The sequence below is a fragment of the Dermacentor albipictus genome, chromosome 2 (assembly GCF_038994185.2).
Source record: "Dermacentor albipictus isolate Rhodes 1998 colony chromosome 2, USDA_Dalb.pri_finalv2, whole genome shotgun sequence".
Taxonomy (NCBI): Eukaryota; Metazoa; Arthropoda; class Arachnida; order Ixodida; family Ixodidae; genus Dermacentor; species Dermacentor albipictus.
This window is the reverse complement of record NC_091822.1, coordinates 181,999,401-182,017,067: the sequence shown is the minus strand read 5'-3', so window position 1 is coordinate 182,017,067 and position 17,667 is coordinate 181,999,401. Positions and strand designations below refer to the sequence as shown.

The window sequence follows — 17,667 nt, the reverse complement described above, 5'->3', positions numbered from 1 at the left end:
ACGTCGACCCCCGCGCACCCCGACTCTGCGAATGTCACAGCGCGCGTCGCCGCGAATAGACACCGTGGACCCGCGTTTGTGTTGGCCGGCAGCTGTCTGCTGCGCGACCACAACCGCGCCAGGCGACTGTGCGCGCTCGTCTTCTGCTCGCGCCGTGCACACACTTTTGCGATTCCTCGCCCTTGGTGACGGAAACGACAACGGATGCTCTCTGTGTTTGTCGGCCACGCGTTTGTGCGATTGCCCTGCCTTCGGGCGCTGCTTCGCGCTTCACTGATCTATGTACCTTCCGGAAAAAAAACTTTCTTTTTTTTTTCAGGTTACCTCGGCATGGTTTGTCTAGACCAAGTTGGGGTGTTAGCTGTCTTGTGTAACGGAGGAGTCCGTGCAGGGCGTTCGTTCATTTCGTATGCGTCCTGGTCGATGGGACAACTCATGGACATCATTGATGGATAGCCGGCGAACGAATTTCCGCTGCGTGCTGGAACAATTATGATCGAACTATTATGTCCTGTTCAAGTGATTGAGGATGGCTCTCGTAAATATCTTCATAAATAGCGGTAAATAGTTACCAAGCAGCGCATATGCAGACGCCGCGCGGCTGGACTGACCGTGGTAACCGCCCCCCAAAGGTATAACACGAAACCGCGACAACTTCGCCGCTTTGATTCGATGTTCCTGCCCCAACGCGGTGGTTCAAGTGGACTTGAGAAAGTACGTTCTAAGTAAGACTCGCGATGTGAAGATCTGACATGCACGATTTGCCTCTCGTGTAAGGGTGGACACTGTCGTTGATACAATACACGCTTGTGCACTGCATGGAGGGTCCTTTGTTTATGTATGATGTTCTACGCGAAAATACAAGACTTGTTCTGCAGGATTTGTCTCCCGTTTTCTTGATGCATTTCCTACGAGAGCGCGACAATTTCCGAGCAGTTTCTTCCACTGCCGCCGTACTCATATGAACCATATCTGCGATCCATTCTATAGTTTGGACCATACTGAGTTTGAAACATTAGCCCTCATTTTCTCCACTTTTGACACATACCTTACGTCAGAGGTCCCACTGCGATGGTTTCACTCCTGCACATTTTTTTCTTTGTGTTTTTGACTTTGTGGGTTGTAACACGGATTTTCGACAATCAATGGGGCGCATGGAAGTATAACAATTTATAGCTTAGGTGACCGTGATTTCGCGACGAGTGATCAAGACCACGCCCCTATAGCTTAGCTCCCCGCTGTTTTATTCGCAATCGAGTGGTTTTCGCCGTCTCGACGACGGTGTAATCTAAACTTGCAAAGCATGTAGGAGTAGGAAGTCAGGTCATGTGGTTTGATGGGTTAGCGTGAAAGCCAGGGGGAGGGGTGAAGCACGAAGGTCATGAAGCCTGGGCGTACCCAAATTCAAAGGTGTGCTGCCGTACGGTTGAACACGAGCGCCGTTATATAAGTACTTGTGATCGCATGATGGCTGCCAAGTATATCTTTCGTCCCTTCGAAGGCTCAGGATTTGATGCGTAAGCTTTTCGTCATCAGTGCGCGGATATACTTTTCCATACATTGACAATTTTACGTTAAGATTGTTAGTTTGTGCATAACCTAGCCGCCGTGCTTGGGTTAAAGCGTACTAGCGCTTTTGCATCGTACGAAATCGCCCGCCACAGTGAGACGTAATTCTACTGTCGAGGCCGCGGGTCCGATTCCCTGCCGTGTGGCGGCCGCATTCGGATGGGGCGAAATGCAAAGCAGCAATGAACTTGACTTGGGCACTAGTTAAAGAAATCAAGAATGAAACCGGTGTCCTCCGTGACGATTACTTTCACGATGGCATCGCGTCATCAGAACTTGCGTCGCTCCGTTGGGACATCAAAATCAATCAGCCTATCGTGCGCATTAGACAGTTCTTTCAACGCCTCGTTCCGTCGTGGCATGGGCTAAGTGCGCAGCTGTCCAAGAAGCGGGTTAATCTGGGGCGTCGTTCGTCCGGTAGGGGCGAGTGCTATTAGCCATGGTCTAAGCCATCCGCGATATATCGGCCGAGTTAGTCGCTACGATTTCCCTGCGGAACGCTCCTGCGCAACGCTCTTTGCTGAGTGTGCGGAAGGTGTTCTTTTTTTTTTCGTTTGCATGTCTCCGACTCTGTTGGGACACTTGCAGTGACGTATACGTACTGACCACAGGCTGTGCCGTGGCAGCTGCTGTGTAGCAGTATCGGCTGCTTGATTTAAGACGCATCTATCTGAGGGTTTCGTGGACACCGTTATACGAGGACGTGAAGGGTGTTCTTGCGTATCTTCGTGCCTGCATGACTGCTTCCATCAACGCCTCCGACCTGCGCTCTTTCGATGGAAAGGAATTGCGCGAAGGAGTCCTGTGGTATGTCATGTGTGTATATCTTGATCTGGTCGTCAATAGCTGTACTGTCTTCGTTCGCGAAGTGGTTATTATGAACGATGACGAGTGCGTTACTGTGATTGTTTATGGCCGACCCGGGCTAGCGGAGATAGCAGGAAGCCGTGCGGACGACCGCTTTCACCATTTCCTCTCTGCTTCGCCGTTCCTCTCAGGCCTCGCGATATACCTCAAGTTCTCACGATGTTCCAGACGACTGCAGTGCGCACAATCCGCGATGTTTCTTTTTCTTCGATTCAAAACCTGTTAACATTATACAATCAATCAATCAATCAATCAATCAATCAATCAATCAATCAATCAATCAATCAATCAATCAATCAATCAATCGGCCGTATGAAGGGTATTTGAATCGGTGGTCTCAACTATACAGCTACCGATCTTTTCCTCGTATTGTTAATACCTTATGCAATCAATCAATCAGCCAATCAATCAATCAATCAATCAATCAAAGATTCAGTTAATGTTTGAAGACTGAAATGGTTTAAAGTACGGCTATATATTTTGAAGTGTGCTCCCTTGCCTTCCGCTTTTCCGTCCTAAAACTTTCTTCGCGTGAGCCTGAAATATTGATTGAATTGTCAGCAAGATTTTTTTCACGCCTGAGAAGTCTCATTTCCTGTTTAGATTCTCAAAACCATGAGGCCGAGGGTTCGAATCCCAGCCACGACGGTCTCATTTCGACGATGTCGGAAGGAGAAAACGCTCGTGCATGCCGAGTATTGGGCGTGCGCGACAAAGACTTATCGAGTGTCAGCTCCCAGTCAGAATTTCTTAAGGCCTTCCGTATACGCTCCAACCCATTTTTATTCTTCTGTCAATTTCCTTCTCGTGATCGGAGTCTCCTGTGAGTGATTGACCTAGATAAACAAACTCTTTCAGAGACTCTAGAGGCTGTCTGGCGATCCTGAACTCTTGTTCCCTTGCCAGGCTATTGAACATTATATTTGTCTCCTGCATGTTAATCTTCAAACAAACTCTTACACTTTCTCTGTTATGGTCCTCACTCATGTGTTGCAATTCATCCCCAGTGTTACTGAACAAGACGATGCCATCTGCAAAACGAAGGTTGTTGAGATATTCTTCGTTGATCCTTTCTTCTAAGCCTTCCGCCACATCTCGGTTTGTTTTTCTCTCTCGTCTTTCTCCTTTTATTCCCCGTACCCCTTTCCCCAGCACAGGGTAGCCAGCCGGTACTTACACTGGCTGACATCCCTGTCTTAATTTCCTTCCCTTTTGTCTCTCTCTCTCTTCCGCCATATACAACACCTGAATTGCTTTTGAGTGTTAAACTCAGTCGTCAAAGGGCAGAGCCCTCCCCCCCGACCCTTCTTCTATTCTTTTTATTTTTTCGTTGTTGTTGTCGTGAGAAGGCAGAACTCTTCCTAAGCGTTACATCGAGTTCACATTCAAACAGTGCTATATCTAAGCTTTTGGTGGCAAGCCAGTCGTGAGCGCCTTGCGTATACACGCCTAGCTAGCTGCCCGTGTCGGCGACTTCAAATGGGCTTATCTCTGTAGTCCCGCTTGCAGAGTGAGTGATGCGACAAGGCACAAGCGGCGACGCGCAGGTAAACGACGCCCGGCTAAAACAAATGCACTCGCAAAGGCACACAAAACTAGCTCGAGTTCGTTAGTCGCTCCGCGCGTTGCCTAAGTGAATTACGCAGGCGCCTTTAATATTTCCTTTGTGCCGTCTCTGGAGCGATGGCGCGTCTCTCTAAGCTGGGCCTATGTGGGCGTGGTACACGGGGAGCCGTAGCAGCGCGCCTGACAGAAAAAGGAAAACCGCCTCGTCGGGTAAATACGATAGCTGAAATTATAAGGACTTCACTGCAGGCTATAAGAAACGAAGCAGGGAGTCGACGTCTCAGCGCATACCCAGCTGACGCTGGCGCGGTACAACCATACCGGACTGTGCGACACGCTGTGACTCTGCGAAATTGTGCACTGTGTGACGTATGACTCAGTGGGACGACATTGGACACTGTGTGTGGCTATGTGGCGTCTTCACAGAGACTCTGCGACAGCGCCCGACCGGGCGCTTTCCTGTTGTTCATCCTACCTTTCTTTTTCTCGCATTTTTCCTTTCTACTCCTTATCCCTTTCTCCAGTGTAGGGTAGCCAACCGGAGATATCCTCTGGTCATCCTCCCTGTCCTTTCTTTCCTTTTGTCCCTCTATCTCTGCCTGCAGACATCTTGTTCGCAGTGCGATATACGCGACTTCGCGGCTGAGCGTATAACCAGTGCTGTTGGACGGGCTATGTAGTACTTATATATGCCGTGTCCCAGCTAACGTTAGCCAAGCTGAGTCAGAGGTCTGACGACCGGACACCGTGCGTGTTATAATTCTATCTTGTACCGTGCTTTTCTTTATATATTTTTAGTTGAACAGCTTGGCTAATGTTAGCTGGGACATACAGTGTAGTGATATATATATATATATAAGTTGCACGAAATGAACCCTTAGCTCCAGCTCCGGGTTGCACCGACGTGACGCATCGCTTCTATATACCTGCTGTGGTTGGGAGTGTCCTTCAGGCGAAGGCGTGCACTAATTTAATTGGAATGACCGACAGGGCTGCGTGCGACGTCTGCGGCGGCGAAGAGAACATCGAACATTTATTGTGCCCCTGTCATCGATTTCAGTCGGAAAGACAAACAAACATTATCGATCGCATTGCGACGAGTGGACGATCGGCCGTTGTCCGTGCAGGTGCTACTCGAAGACGACCCCTGTCGCTCGTCGGCCCACAAAGCTGTAAAGGCACTTTCGTCTTTCTTGAGGTCGACTGGCCTATCTGAACGCATTTGAGTCGCCCAGGCACTCCGCGTGCACGCGCGAGCTCACCGCGGCTTTCCTAGCCCTCCCCAATCTCTGTCTATCTCATCTTTCTATTCCCTCTTTTCCGTCCCCCAGAGTAGGGTAGCCAACCAGGCGGATTTATAGTTAACATCCCTGCCTTCTCTCTTTATTTCCTTCGGGTTGTGTTGCCAGCAAAATCAAGCTGAACATAATACTGAGACGCTACAACCGCAGACACCATAGCCACCCAGCGGTTGTGGTGTCCATCTCTTCTCCCCTCCTCTCTTTCTCCCATTTGATTTTGCGCTGGTACCACGAAAAAAAAGATATATACTGCTGCTTAGCGAGCACGAGGTCGTGGATGCGATTCCCGAAATCGGCGGCCGCATTCCCAAGGGGGGCTGAATCTGAATATGTTCGTCTACCGTGCTTTGTCTGGCTGCACGTCAAAGGGGTCATGACATGACTGTACTATTATTATCAATTGATCTTTGTAACGCGCAGTAGGAACCGCAGCTGTGCACCGCGACGAAGGCGTCTCCCAGCAATCTTCAATTACCCCTGTCTTGTGCTAGCCGTTTCCAACCTGCGCCTGCAAATTTCCTAATTTAATCGCCCCGCCTAGTTTTCTGCCGTCCTCCACTGCGCTTCCCTTGGCACCCACTCTATAACTCTAATGGTCCACCGGTTGCCTGCCATGCTGAATACGTGGCCTGCCCAGCTCCATTTCGTTCTCTTAATGTCAACTAGAATATCGGCTGCCCCCGTTGGCTCTCTGATCCACACCGCTCTCTTCATGTCTCTTAACGTTACACCCAAACTTGTTCGTTCCATCGCCCTTTGCGTGGTCTTTAACTTGTTCTTGAGCTTCTTTGTTAACCTCCAAGTTACTGCCCGATATATGTTAGCACTGGTAGGATGCAACTGTTGTACTCTTTGCTTTTTAACGACAGTGCTAGTTACCGCTGTCGGGAGTTGACTGGAAGCTTAAGTTGCTGCAGTTAGGATTTGGTAATGCCCACCGTATACACTCTAAGTAGTAACTTCTACCTCTGCCCGCGAAGATGACTGTGCTGTGCTGTGAACTGTGCACGTACGCATCGCACAGAAACAGTATGCTGCGCAGCCCTCGTCATATACACCATGCCACCACCCTCCTTCCTCTGCACATCCTACCTCTGTTACTCCCAAAGCCCCTTCCCCAGCGTGGAGTAACAGGCTAGAGGCACTTAACTCAGGCCGACCTCTCCACCTTTCTGCCATTAAATATTATCCCTCTCCCTCTCTCAGTAAGCCATTTTTATTCTTCTGTAAATTTTCTTCTCATGATAAGGGTCGCGAGTAAATTGATTTAGATAAACGTACTGCTGCACCGACTCTAGAGGCTGGCTGGCGATCATGAATTCTTGTTTCCTTGCCAGGCTATTAAACATTATCTGCATGTCTTCTGCATATTAATCTTCAACCCTACTCTTACTTTCTCAGCAAAAGCCGTCAGTCATTTGTTGCAGTTCCTCCCAGTGTTGCTGAACAGGACAGTGTCATCTAAATACCTAAGGTGGTTGAGGTATTCGCCGTTGATCCTTACTCCTAAGCATTCATAGTTTAATAGCTTGAATACTTGTAAGCAAGCATTGAGTAGCATTGAAGAGAACGTGTTTCCTTTACACAAACACACGCACACAGTCTGTATCAGGTAACTTGAGCCAAACATAAAATATGCAAATTCTACGTAGCTAGACCGAACCAAGGGAATTATGTTTGCCGTTGCTTGGAGAGACTCATATTGCTTTTTGCGTTCTTCCTAATTAGATCATTAGTCTTAATTAGTGAATGAAGTTCTCAGTTATAATAATTATATGAAAAGTACCAATGAGAAAATTGTAGAGCATCATGAAAAATTCCCGATACAGCTTTCTGTTGCTCAATACGTGCTATGTAAAGGTGTTTTTCCGAGTGTGAAAGAAGCCCGCGAATACATGCAAAGTGCCTCGAGCCGCCAGTCGCGCGGCAATATTGCGTTCGGAAAAAGGCTTTTATGTGGCATTTATTGAGCAACAGGAAGCTGTATCGGCAGTTTTTGATGTTGCTCTACAATTAGTTTATTAACACTTTTCATCTAAGTATAGTAATTGAGAAGATTGTTAGTTAATTAACACTAATTATCTAATTAGGCAGAATGTAAAATATTACCTTAGTATCCACAAGCGACGGCAAACACCATTACCTTGGTTCTGCATAGCTACGCAGCAGTTGCATATCTTTAATGTTTGGCTCAAGCTAAGTGAAGCACCCTGTATATATAAACGCGCTTTCTATGCCACACGAATTGCGGTTCAAATTGTGCGAGTTTGCTGTGGGACGCGTGAGGTTTCATATGGAATACATAATTCAATATCGAAAGTGTTGTGTCATAAGCCCTTCGAAAAATCCCAGGCGATCAAAATTACGCCGGCGTCTTCCGCTTTGGCCACAGCGTCTTTCGTATCCCATTTTGTAGCTTTTATACTTTGAACATCATAATTCGTAATTTTGATATTTTGACAATGCGATATACTACCACCGTAGAAGTAGATTACGTAAATTTCACGCTGACCATCTGGCATCTTGAACAGGGTATTCGCGGCGACACCAGAACGCCAATTTCTTTGTTTTCGAAGAAATTGCAAAGGGGTTATGTTTTGAATGTACCTACCGGTGCCCCCTTCGCGATCCGAAACTTTGCTGTGCAAACTGGATTATTCTTGTAACAAGCCTGTATTATGATATAGACAACGTCACGAAACAAATGGTAACTTCGACTGTGGCGCTTTCACAACATCCTCAAGGGTTTCTGAGGCAGCCCGAAATGCTAAGTAATAGTTTCGTTTTTGTGGTCAGCTTAAAGACCTCCTATACTATAGCTAACATCAAAGTCCTTTTCCATACATCTGAATAATGTATGCACACACGGGACTAGCTTTGTATTTCGCTTTGTATACAGTCTTTCGAGCCGTCGTCTCATTGGCCCGCCTCTATCTGTGCAAAACAATCGTTCTCAGTGCCATATATACGACTTACGGCAGACATTTCTCATTACGCGGACTGCATGGACCTTTTCCCATTACGCCCGAAACGGGCTCTACACATCTTTCTCTGAACTGCCGGGCCGGTGCCGGCGCGTAACATTAATTTCAGCCTCGGTAATTGGCATACGAGCGGTGTCATTCCAGCGAGAGATTAAGAAGCGGGCGTTTTTTGGAGATCACGCTATAATATTTCAATTTGCCACTCGTCGACGGCCTGTAACGCGGGCTCTTCGCATTTTACGGCGTAATTTCTTTCTTTTGTTTCGGCGTTGCTGCGCCCTTTATATAGGTGCGCGTACAAAACAGTCACAACAACGCAGAAAGCAAGGGAATATAATCTTCTTGATCATTTATGCTTATGTAAAAAAATAAATAAAGGAGCCATGGCGTCGCCGAAAAAAAAAAAAAAAAGAATACTGCCAAATGCAGAGATCTCGCGCGGTGCGGATCGTCGACGAGGGGCAAATTAAAATTGCGCTGATCTCCGAAAACGGGCGTTTTCCAACCTCCCTATGCGTAAAGTGAGCATCGAATGGAATGTCCACGACGTATAAAACAGCTTGCCCTTCCTGGTATTTTGGTTTAACGCATAATAACACTTTCGCCGAACTGCTCCGGCGCGCATTTAATCTTTGGACTTCTGGCATTCCCGCGACGGTGCTGTGTGATTAATGCCCAGCGCTTAGAAGGACGTTCTTTTGTTGTTTTAGTGGCACGGCTATATATACTGTAGGCCGCCCATAGAAAGCCGCCGTGATGCTCTGCAGCGACAGTTAGGTTTTACTGCGCTGATATCTCAATTTGATGGCCGAAGGAGAGCTTTCAGATCTCGTTCTCTTATTTTTTTTTCTCAGTTTTTTTTTTCTGTTCTTCTTGGGGGGGGGGGGGGGAGGGGAGTGTGGCCAGGGAAACGTAAGCCCTCGTTATCCTCGCCATCGCGCCATCCCTTTCTTAAAGTAGTGGTAAAAGATCGCGGTTGGCGAGCTATCGAGATTTTCCCGCTGCATGCGGGCTCAAATCTGCCCTAGATCATAAGGCTTTTCGTGCAGATTACAGCCTATTTAGCCGTCTTTTCCTATTTGTCTTCTGTAACGTTGTTCTTTATTTCTTTCTTGTCTCTTTCTCCCGTTCAACGGAATATCCCTGACAAGCGCGTCGTACGGCCGTGGGACTGCTGTTATCGATAGGATGATATTATCCCTTTCCTTTAAAAAAAAATTACGCAATTATGTTCCCTTTCGGTATTTATTTTCTTGGAGCAGTCATCTCACTCCGCTTATAATGAGAAAGTGAGATTAATCAAGGACACACGCACGCATGCGCACACACATAGACAGAGAGAGAAAAAAAGCGCCAATCTTTCCCCAACTTCGTGCAGACGTTTCTCAAAACGCCCACGCGGGACACACTGATCATGTTGCAAGTACTGTTTTGGAAATGGCTGGGACCTTTGAGTTCAACCGTGCTTGTTTGTTTGTGCGTGGGTGACGACAGGAAAGCAATTCCGAGTCATGTCACCGCCTACGGGTACAGGGGACGAGAAGGGAGTAAGAGGAAAGTGATTGGCCTGGGAGGTCCACACGCTTCTGCTGCGGACGACGTAACCACATGGAGCGTCTACGGCATACTTTCGGCGCAGCGTCGCCCAGTGTCGACCCGCCTGTAATATCGGTTAATACGTATCCCTCGGTGTTACCGATTAAAGCTGCTATACCGTGGTACATACTGGTGATAGAACCGTGACCTTATGTCGTGGCGTACATTGGACGAACACATTCGGAATTCTTATGAAGAGCGAATAATATGCATGCAGCACTGTGGCTGCAATTTTATTTTCTTACCAAACATACGAGGCGTACGACACGCGACGGTCGCTTTTTATTCGATTCAGTGGCTTCGGTGTGCAGCCCTTCCTAGCGGCCTCCTACTCTGCGTTTAGCTATTGTACGCGGTCTCCTTCGACGAAACTAAGCTGGCGCTCGCTCGAAACGCCCGCCAAATCCGCGCGGCTTTTTATTATTTTTTTGTTTCATTTCTCGTCTCGTGCGTGTTGTCGGATCTCGTGGGCTCTCGTGGGCTCGGCATTTGCAGCGTGTATGGCCCACTGACGCAGCCTCTTCTGTTTTCATGCGCGTCTCCCTCCGCGGTATGTCGTCATTTTAGGTCAAGAATTAATGAGAAGGGGTCGCTGAACGATGCGGCCGGGGAGGGGGGGGGGGGCTCCTCGCGTGCTCCGCAGGGAAGCGTGCGCCTCGCGGTGCTTCGATCGAACGGGGCGCTGGCTTTTCCTGGGAAGTGGTGCGTGCACTCGCTCGTGGCTGCGGCGTACCGTCACTATCTCCGAGGGGAAAAAATACCGACTAGAAAGACGAAAGTCTTAGAGAAATGAAAGAGAGAGATAGATTCTTTTTTTTTTTTAGCGGATGCTAGAGATGCTTGCCTGGCCATACGGCTATAGTGTGATGTGATACTATGTAGATAACGGGGACGACGAAAGTGTTCAGGGCTACTTTGGTTATCGTCTTGAAGGGGACGATATCTTGTTTGTAAAGGAAAATAGATCGAACGTGAATATCTTTCATTCTCTTCATTTTTTTTTTCGTTCTTTCGACGTCACTGTTTTTCTTTTTCTTTTTTTTTACGTGAGGCGCGGTGGCTCAGTGACTATGTACCGCTGAGAACTAGGTGGTCGCGGGTTCGGATCTCGGCCGCGGCTACTACATTTCCGTGGGCGCGGAATACAAGAAACGCTCGTGTACCATGTTTTTGTGTGCGTGTTAAAGAAGCCCAGGAGGCCAAAAGTAATCCAGAGTTCTTTTCATTTCGAGAGTTCATGTCATTTCGGGAGTACGAACTTTGATTGTAAATGTACCGTACATGAAAGTTCTTGCCGCACTGTGGTGAATGGACTATACTGTACGTGTGGCAATGCAAACATCTTTGCTTCATGGAATTCGCCTTGCCTTTAACGCGGACGTAATTTTTTTTACTTGACTCGTACACTTGAACTGTCTTTATACTTCTTTTTTAGAAGAAATCTCTCTCTCTCTCTCTCTTACTCTCTGACCAACTGCACATTTTGCACTCAGCTTCTTAACTTAAAATCGAATGGACACATTTTTCTTTCTCCCTAAAGTTGATATGCTAATGCAGACATAATCTTCTTGTGATTTTAATCTAATGTGAACAAGTGCTCGCTATTGAAGCGAATACTTATTATTTCTGTGACGTCGTTTACAGTTTATAAAGTTGCTGTGGCAGCTTTTGAGGATCTACTGTGGCCTTATTGAAGTAAGTGCGCTTCCCCGCTCAGCCCCGCTCTGCTCACAAGAAAGGTGAGCGAAGGCAGCGGTTATATGTGAGGCCGGAGTCGGACGAATAAGTATATCTGAGAAATCGTTTCAAGTTTGCAACTTCCGCTTGACGTTTAACCCTGCACTTCTGCAACACCCACACCCGCCGACGGATAGTAAAAGCAACGTTCCGTTTACGTTATTCTTCTGTTGAGTTCGAAGGAGCGAGAGACAGAGAAACAAAAGCCAGCGTTAGTAAACAAAACTGGACATGCTAACATTAAATTGTAAGCAGCTCCCGGCTTAGCTACAGAAGTAGGGACAGAGGCCTGCCTACCAATGGCGGGAAACAAGAAAGGCAAGCAAGCAACTCTAACGTGTGGTGCAGGTTAACCAACCCTGTTAGGTAGTGGTTTACCCTGTAACCTAGTCGCATCTATCTTCGCGTCTATCTCTCTCACGAGCGCGGGTAAGTGCTAGAATTTCGCTGTCCGGACTAACCGTTAACCTTCCCCTGCCCCCTACTGCGTACGCAAAGGTCAGGTTCTTTCGGACTGGGACGTCATTAACGGTCGCCGCCGAGTTTCGATAAAGCAGATCCACACGCACCGCTTTCTCGCTTTATATACGGCAGGCCTTGTCCCGCTCACACCTTGTCAGTCGTGGCCGCGGGTTTCGATAAAGCAGATCCACACGCACCGCAACGCCATGCCGCCCTCTCTCGCTTTATATCCAGCTCACACCTTGTCAGTCGTGGTACACTGTATTGTGAAGTCGTTTCTTGTGGAGTTCAGCCCCGTTCTAACCTAACCCGATTGTTGAGTCACCGACCGTCAAACCTGGCACCGGGCGCAATCGTTCCCTTGAACTGCCTCCGCCGCCTTTCGTCTCCGCAGGTGTCTGCGCGCGTGAAAGCGTCCCTGCCTCGCGCAACCCTTCTGAGGAAACTCGATTCCAGCGGAGGCGCAAGCTTTCGTCCCGGTGACGCAAGGGCACACGACGTTTGTCTCCTCGACCGAAACGCGCAGTGCGAACAGCAGCAGCAGCAGCGACGGCGGCGGCAGCGGTGGGCCTGCGGGACCCGCATTTCGTGTCGCGGGACGCTTCCCTTCCCTCCCCGTTTCCCCACCCAGCGCGCTCTTTCGATCGCTTTGCGCACCCGTCCCGCTGGAGCCCGGCCGCGTCCTTGGGAATCGCTCCCCGACAGAGAAACGCGCCGCCTCGCTTTACAGTTGCGTGCATTGCACTGACACGCGGAGATGAGAGGAACGCCCGGTTGCGAAACGTTACTGAAACCAATTCGTCGCTTAGGGACAGCGAGAGAGAGGTGGGGATGCAGGAAAGGCAGGGTGGTTAACTAGACTGTGCAGTTTGCACGGTCTAGTTAGCACGGTCTACACGTGGGGAAGCAGAGAGAGAGGGAGAGAGAGAGAAAGAAATAGGAGACATAGAAGACAGGCACTCAAGTCCGTCGCCTTCATGTACTGTATAGCAGAGCTCGTGTGGATTTCTGGGCTGATGAGCTGCGAAGCCAGACTCCCAAGCCAGGCTCCCGAGAGACCGATCGTCCAGTCTACTCAAGGCACACTCTAGAGAAATGCGAGGAAACCGAACGACCTGCGTAGAGACACATGGGTATCCTTTTGTGGGGTTGCGTTTAAGAGGCCGTGCGCATTCCGAAAAAAAAAAAAACGGTTCACAGCGGCTGATTATTCCTGTCGGAGAACACGCACCGCGCGTTCGATATTTCTGCGCGCAGTGGCTCGACGAGAGCGGGCAGTGCGCGCATTCATCGCTACACTGGGACTCATGCGAGGTATAACGGTTAATATCTGTCCTATTTGTCTGATATTGACTTTGCCACTAAAGGAAGAGCTTGGCACCTGGTTGTTCGACGTGTTTTTGTCGTACATCGGACGCTCACACAATAACTCCGCATGCTAGAGCGCAGATAGCTGTGAAGTACCGCCACTGTCGTGCTGTTCGAAGTGGTGTGACATATTTATGCAGCACATGGAATAACCGAAGCACACAACATGAAGAATACCCGAGGGGCGCTGAACACCAAATGGTTTTACTAACACGCGTGTTAGTAAAGACGGTTGACGTTCAGCACCCGTCTTCATGTTGTGTGCTTTCGTTTTTCCAGCGCTGTGCCAAACTGTAGTCAGACCAGCTAGCCCAGCTTTCTGCCTTAATTTATGCGAACTTTTTCGAATACTTCGTAAATGTTATCTCTACGCACTACTTCTGCTCGAACGACCCTCCTCTTCTGCTACTTTGCCTATCGCACATCAGTGCAGCAAGACAGAGTCCATCTCTCTCCAGCCTCATTTGCCTCACTCTGATTTCCTGCGTCACCTCATGTCACGCCCACGTCGTGATGTTGTGACTTGTTACGAAGATCGACGTTGGGTAGGGTTACGGTCGTAACTGAGGTAAACGGCTTAGCTCGGTGCAGACTTGCTCGAAGCTAGCATTCAACTTAATATTCGTAAACGAAACCTTGTAAGCGAGACATGCGTAGGTTAGAGCGACATGCGCAGGCGCTGAGCGTGGATAAAATCACGCGCACAGGCTGATGCACAGTATCACCTTCTATGTGAGACGGGCTTATGCGCTCGTCTCTAGAACGTGTTGCACTCTCGTCTGGACCACGAAGCTATAGTCCGACCGCGGCTTGGCTAGGAACGGTCGCTTGATGTTGGCTCGACGGTGAGGCGTAAGGAGTCACGTCACCCTTGGACAGGCGTCCGCTAAGGGCGTGACAGTTGAGGTTGTTCAGTTTTGCTCATCTGTGTAATTGCGCTGTAAAAATCAGAAGCGTCGACTTTTTTTTCCCTTCTGGAAAGGCTTATTATGAGCACCTCGGATGGCGTGCTACAGGTCTTCCGTTGGGACCAATCGCATGGCTGATTAATCTAATTTACACAATTACTTGTCTAATTACTACATCGAATCCCTTCCATATGTATGCCTCTGGGGGGAAAGTAATCCAGAGGAAATAATTACTTAAAACATGATTTTATGGCGCTAAATAGGCACACGCAAGGGAGAAATACACGGACAGGCAAAGAGCCCTTGCGTGTTCTTTTAAAGCCCTAAAATCATGTTTGCCAAATAGCACCAACTTCACCAAGAAGTAGTTTTATTAAAATAAGTTATCCCAGCTCTCCTAATCTTAAGGAACTTCGAACTCAATTTATGAAAAACTCGGTGCATGCTACGCCGTTTGATACTTCAAAATTCGAAGTTAAGCACGGGAAAACTAACGTAGAGTACCGTTTTCGATGCGCTTTCAATTCTGGATAGTTCAGCAGACCAGTTCCTAATTACTGTTACCGAACTTACGCCTGAATTTCAGTTTTTTGCTTTTGTTTTACAAACGTACTTTTCATGCCGAGAAATAAAGCCGGACAAGTTGCTCTACCTTTAATGCGCTCGTTAAGAGCACTGTAAAATAATGTACACCCTAAAAAGTGAAAAAGGGTGTAAATGTGTCTATAACTCGCACCCTTAGGGTGTTATTTATACAATAAACACCCTAAGGGTGTGAGTTATAGACATATTTACACTCTTTTGCACTTTTTAGGGTGTAAATTATTTTACAGTGAGCCCCGTGTCGCATACAATCCGGAGTCAGCGTCCGGTGCCGGTCGTCGCCTCGGCAAAAGGAATTTCGAACTACGCATACCCAACCACGCAGGCCCTCCTCCATGTGGCGCTGGCAAATTACTGACGTAATTGAATTTCTCAAGGTAAAATACGCATAAAAATGGTAAAGTACGACTTACACACAACCTACAGACATGATGGCGTCGGGTTGTAATTCGAATATACGAGAAAACATAACTCTGTCACGTGGAAACTCAAACGCAAACCCTTTTTAACGCAATAGCGTTTTCCAGCTGCCCTTTGAGGTCTGTCTTAGTAGGAGCAGTGAGGCCACTTCAGTTCCTTGCGCACCATTAAAAAAAAAAAGGAAAGACCAACACAAGCTTTGTCTTCGTACATAGCGTTCACCGCCAGTGTTTCCCGGTGAACATGACGGTTACATAATGCCGCGTCAGTTGCCGGGAAGCGTGAGAAGCAGTATATCTTTGAATGCTATCGCGTTCCACCCTTAAAGGCGTAGGTTACGCGTTCCCCAAATGTTTTCTTTATGTGGCGCTGCGTTTGGACATTACAGCGTTAAACTCAAGCAATCTCCGTGCATTCAAGAGCGGATTTTTCTTTCTTCTTTCTTTTTCCTACGCGCAAGTATATATATACGCAGACCGTCTTTCGGCACGCTCTGTTGCACCCAACTATGCGGAGGAAAATAGGTACGTGAGTGCCCTGCGCGGCGGACGCAGTGGAGCGCTTGTCACGTGGTTGTTCGGTTCCCTTCCGGGGCCGATCGATGCACGTGTGCCGTAGCTGCTGAAACAATGCGCGGCACTCTGGGCGTGCGGTCATCGAAGGCTGCGGGTGACATTTTTCACCGCCAGCCGATGTTCCCTGACAACGTGTCGAAATCTGTCTGCGCTCATTGTATGCACATGCGTCTGTGAATCCCTATTCTTTGTTACGCGCATGAATCTTTCCACGCTGTGCGCGGCGGGGTTCTTGTATATGCTGTTCGTTCGTATTGTTTGTATGTGTGTCAGTGCGTGACATCTCTATGGGGCGGCTGTCTTTCTGTTTCCTCACAGGCAGTGGATTCGCAGAGTAGCGCCGTTGACGTAACTCACGGGCTTGCATATCTCTTCGTTTGTTTTGTCTGTACGCGTGTTTTGTGACGCGCGTATATTGTGCTTGTGTGTAAAGGTGCGGTTTCGACCTCCTGAAGCTTGTTCTCTTGCTGTGTGGAGAGATATGAGCTAATAGAACCAAAAGATTGGGAGCCCGTCGTATTGAGTTATGGCCGGTGCACTCCAAAATCTATCTTCTCCGCGATCTAGTGCGGTCCATGCTTCTCGGCTGAAACGCGATTTACGGCGTGCATTGGTTCTTGAGTCGCAGCTGTAACAACGCGCTGCATGTTGTTTTCCGGTTTTCCGGTGGACCCGCCGTGATGAGGACCAGTGCTAGGCGTCGTGTGCTGAGCACGAGCTCCCGGGTTCGATTCCCAGCCACGTTGGCCGTATTTCACTTGGTGCAGAAACGTTTGATTTAGGCTCACGTTTAAGAATCTCAGGTGGTTAAAATTATTCCGTGGCCCTCCATGGCGCCTATCACATCATCTTTACAATCAATCAATCAATCAATCAATCAATCAATCAATCAATCAATCAATCAATCAATCAATCAATCAATCAATCAATCAATCAATCAATCAATCAATGTGGCAAGAAAAAAATTTGCCGTTCCACCGGAAAGTGGAAGCACCGATTGCGATAGCAAATTAGTATAGATAGCTGTACGAAGTAAGGATAGTAGTTTTATGGGCCGTATAAAGTTGTAAACATTCGCTAACTAAATTAACAATGATAGGATGCGTAACCGTGACTCAACGAGGATGTAGAAAGAAACAGGCAGGAACAGTTATCTTTCCCTATGCCTTCGCCAAGTTGCCAGACTAAACGCCGCACGCAACAGCCGCGTCACATAAGGGAGAAGCTTTGCGGCGATCCTAACTCTCTGGCATGCGTAATCATGCGAACGACAACTAAAATTTGTAGTCGGATATCTCGGAACACAGAACACTAGAAGAATTCTTCCAACTGATACTACTTAGAAACACGACTACCTCTAACTTTTCAATACAACCATATCCACTTACTGCAGTCAACAAAAAATTAATTATTCAATATTGGTTGGTTGGGCTTCTGAATGCGATAATTATCATCCGACTTTGCGTCCCTCTGGCCACATAACTTATTTGCACCGGCCGTCTTCGCGTGCCTCCCAGTGCCTAATTTTAAGAAAACCATAAAGCTTAATATTGAACACTCTGTATATAGTTCAGGCTATGTACCGTCTCTCTCTCTCTCTCTCTTTTTGCCTTTCCTCATCTTGCTTTCGCTCTCTGTTCTTCATTGACCACTGCGTCCGTTTGCACGTCGCATAATTCCTTTGCTTACTCGACGCTAAATATACCCGCTA

At 48.0% G+C, this 17,667-nt stretch overlaps 1 protein-coding gene across 4 annotated transcripts in view; it reads left to right on the top strand.

Annotated features, from left to right (window-relative positions):
- LOC135919339 (sodium/hydrogen exchanger 2-like) overlaps nucleotides 1-17,667 on the top strand; it is a 378,884-nt gene that overhangs the window by 819 nt on the left and 360,398 nt on the right. The gene's annotated exons all lie outside the window — the stretch shown is intronic.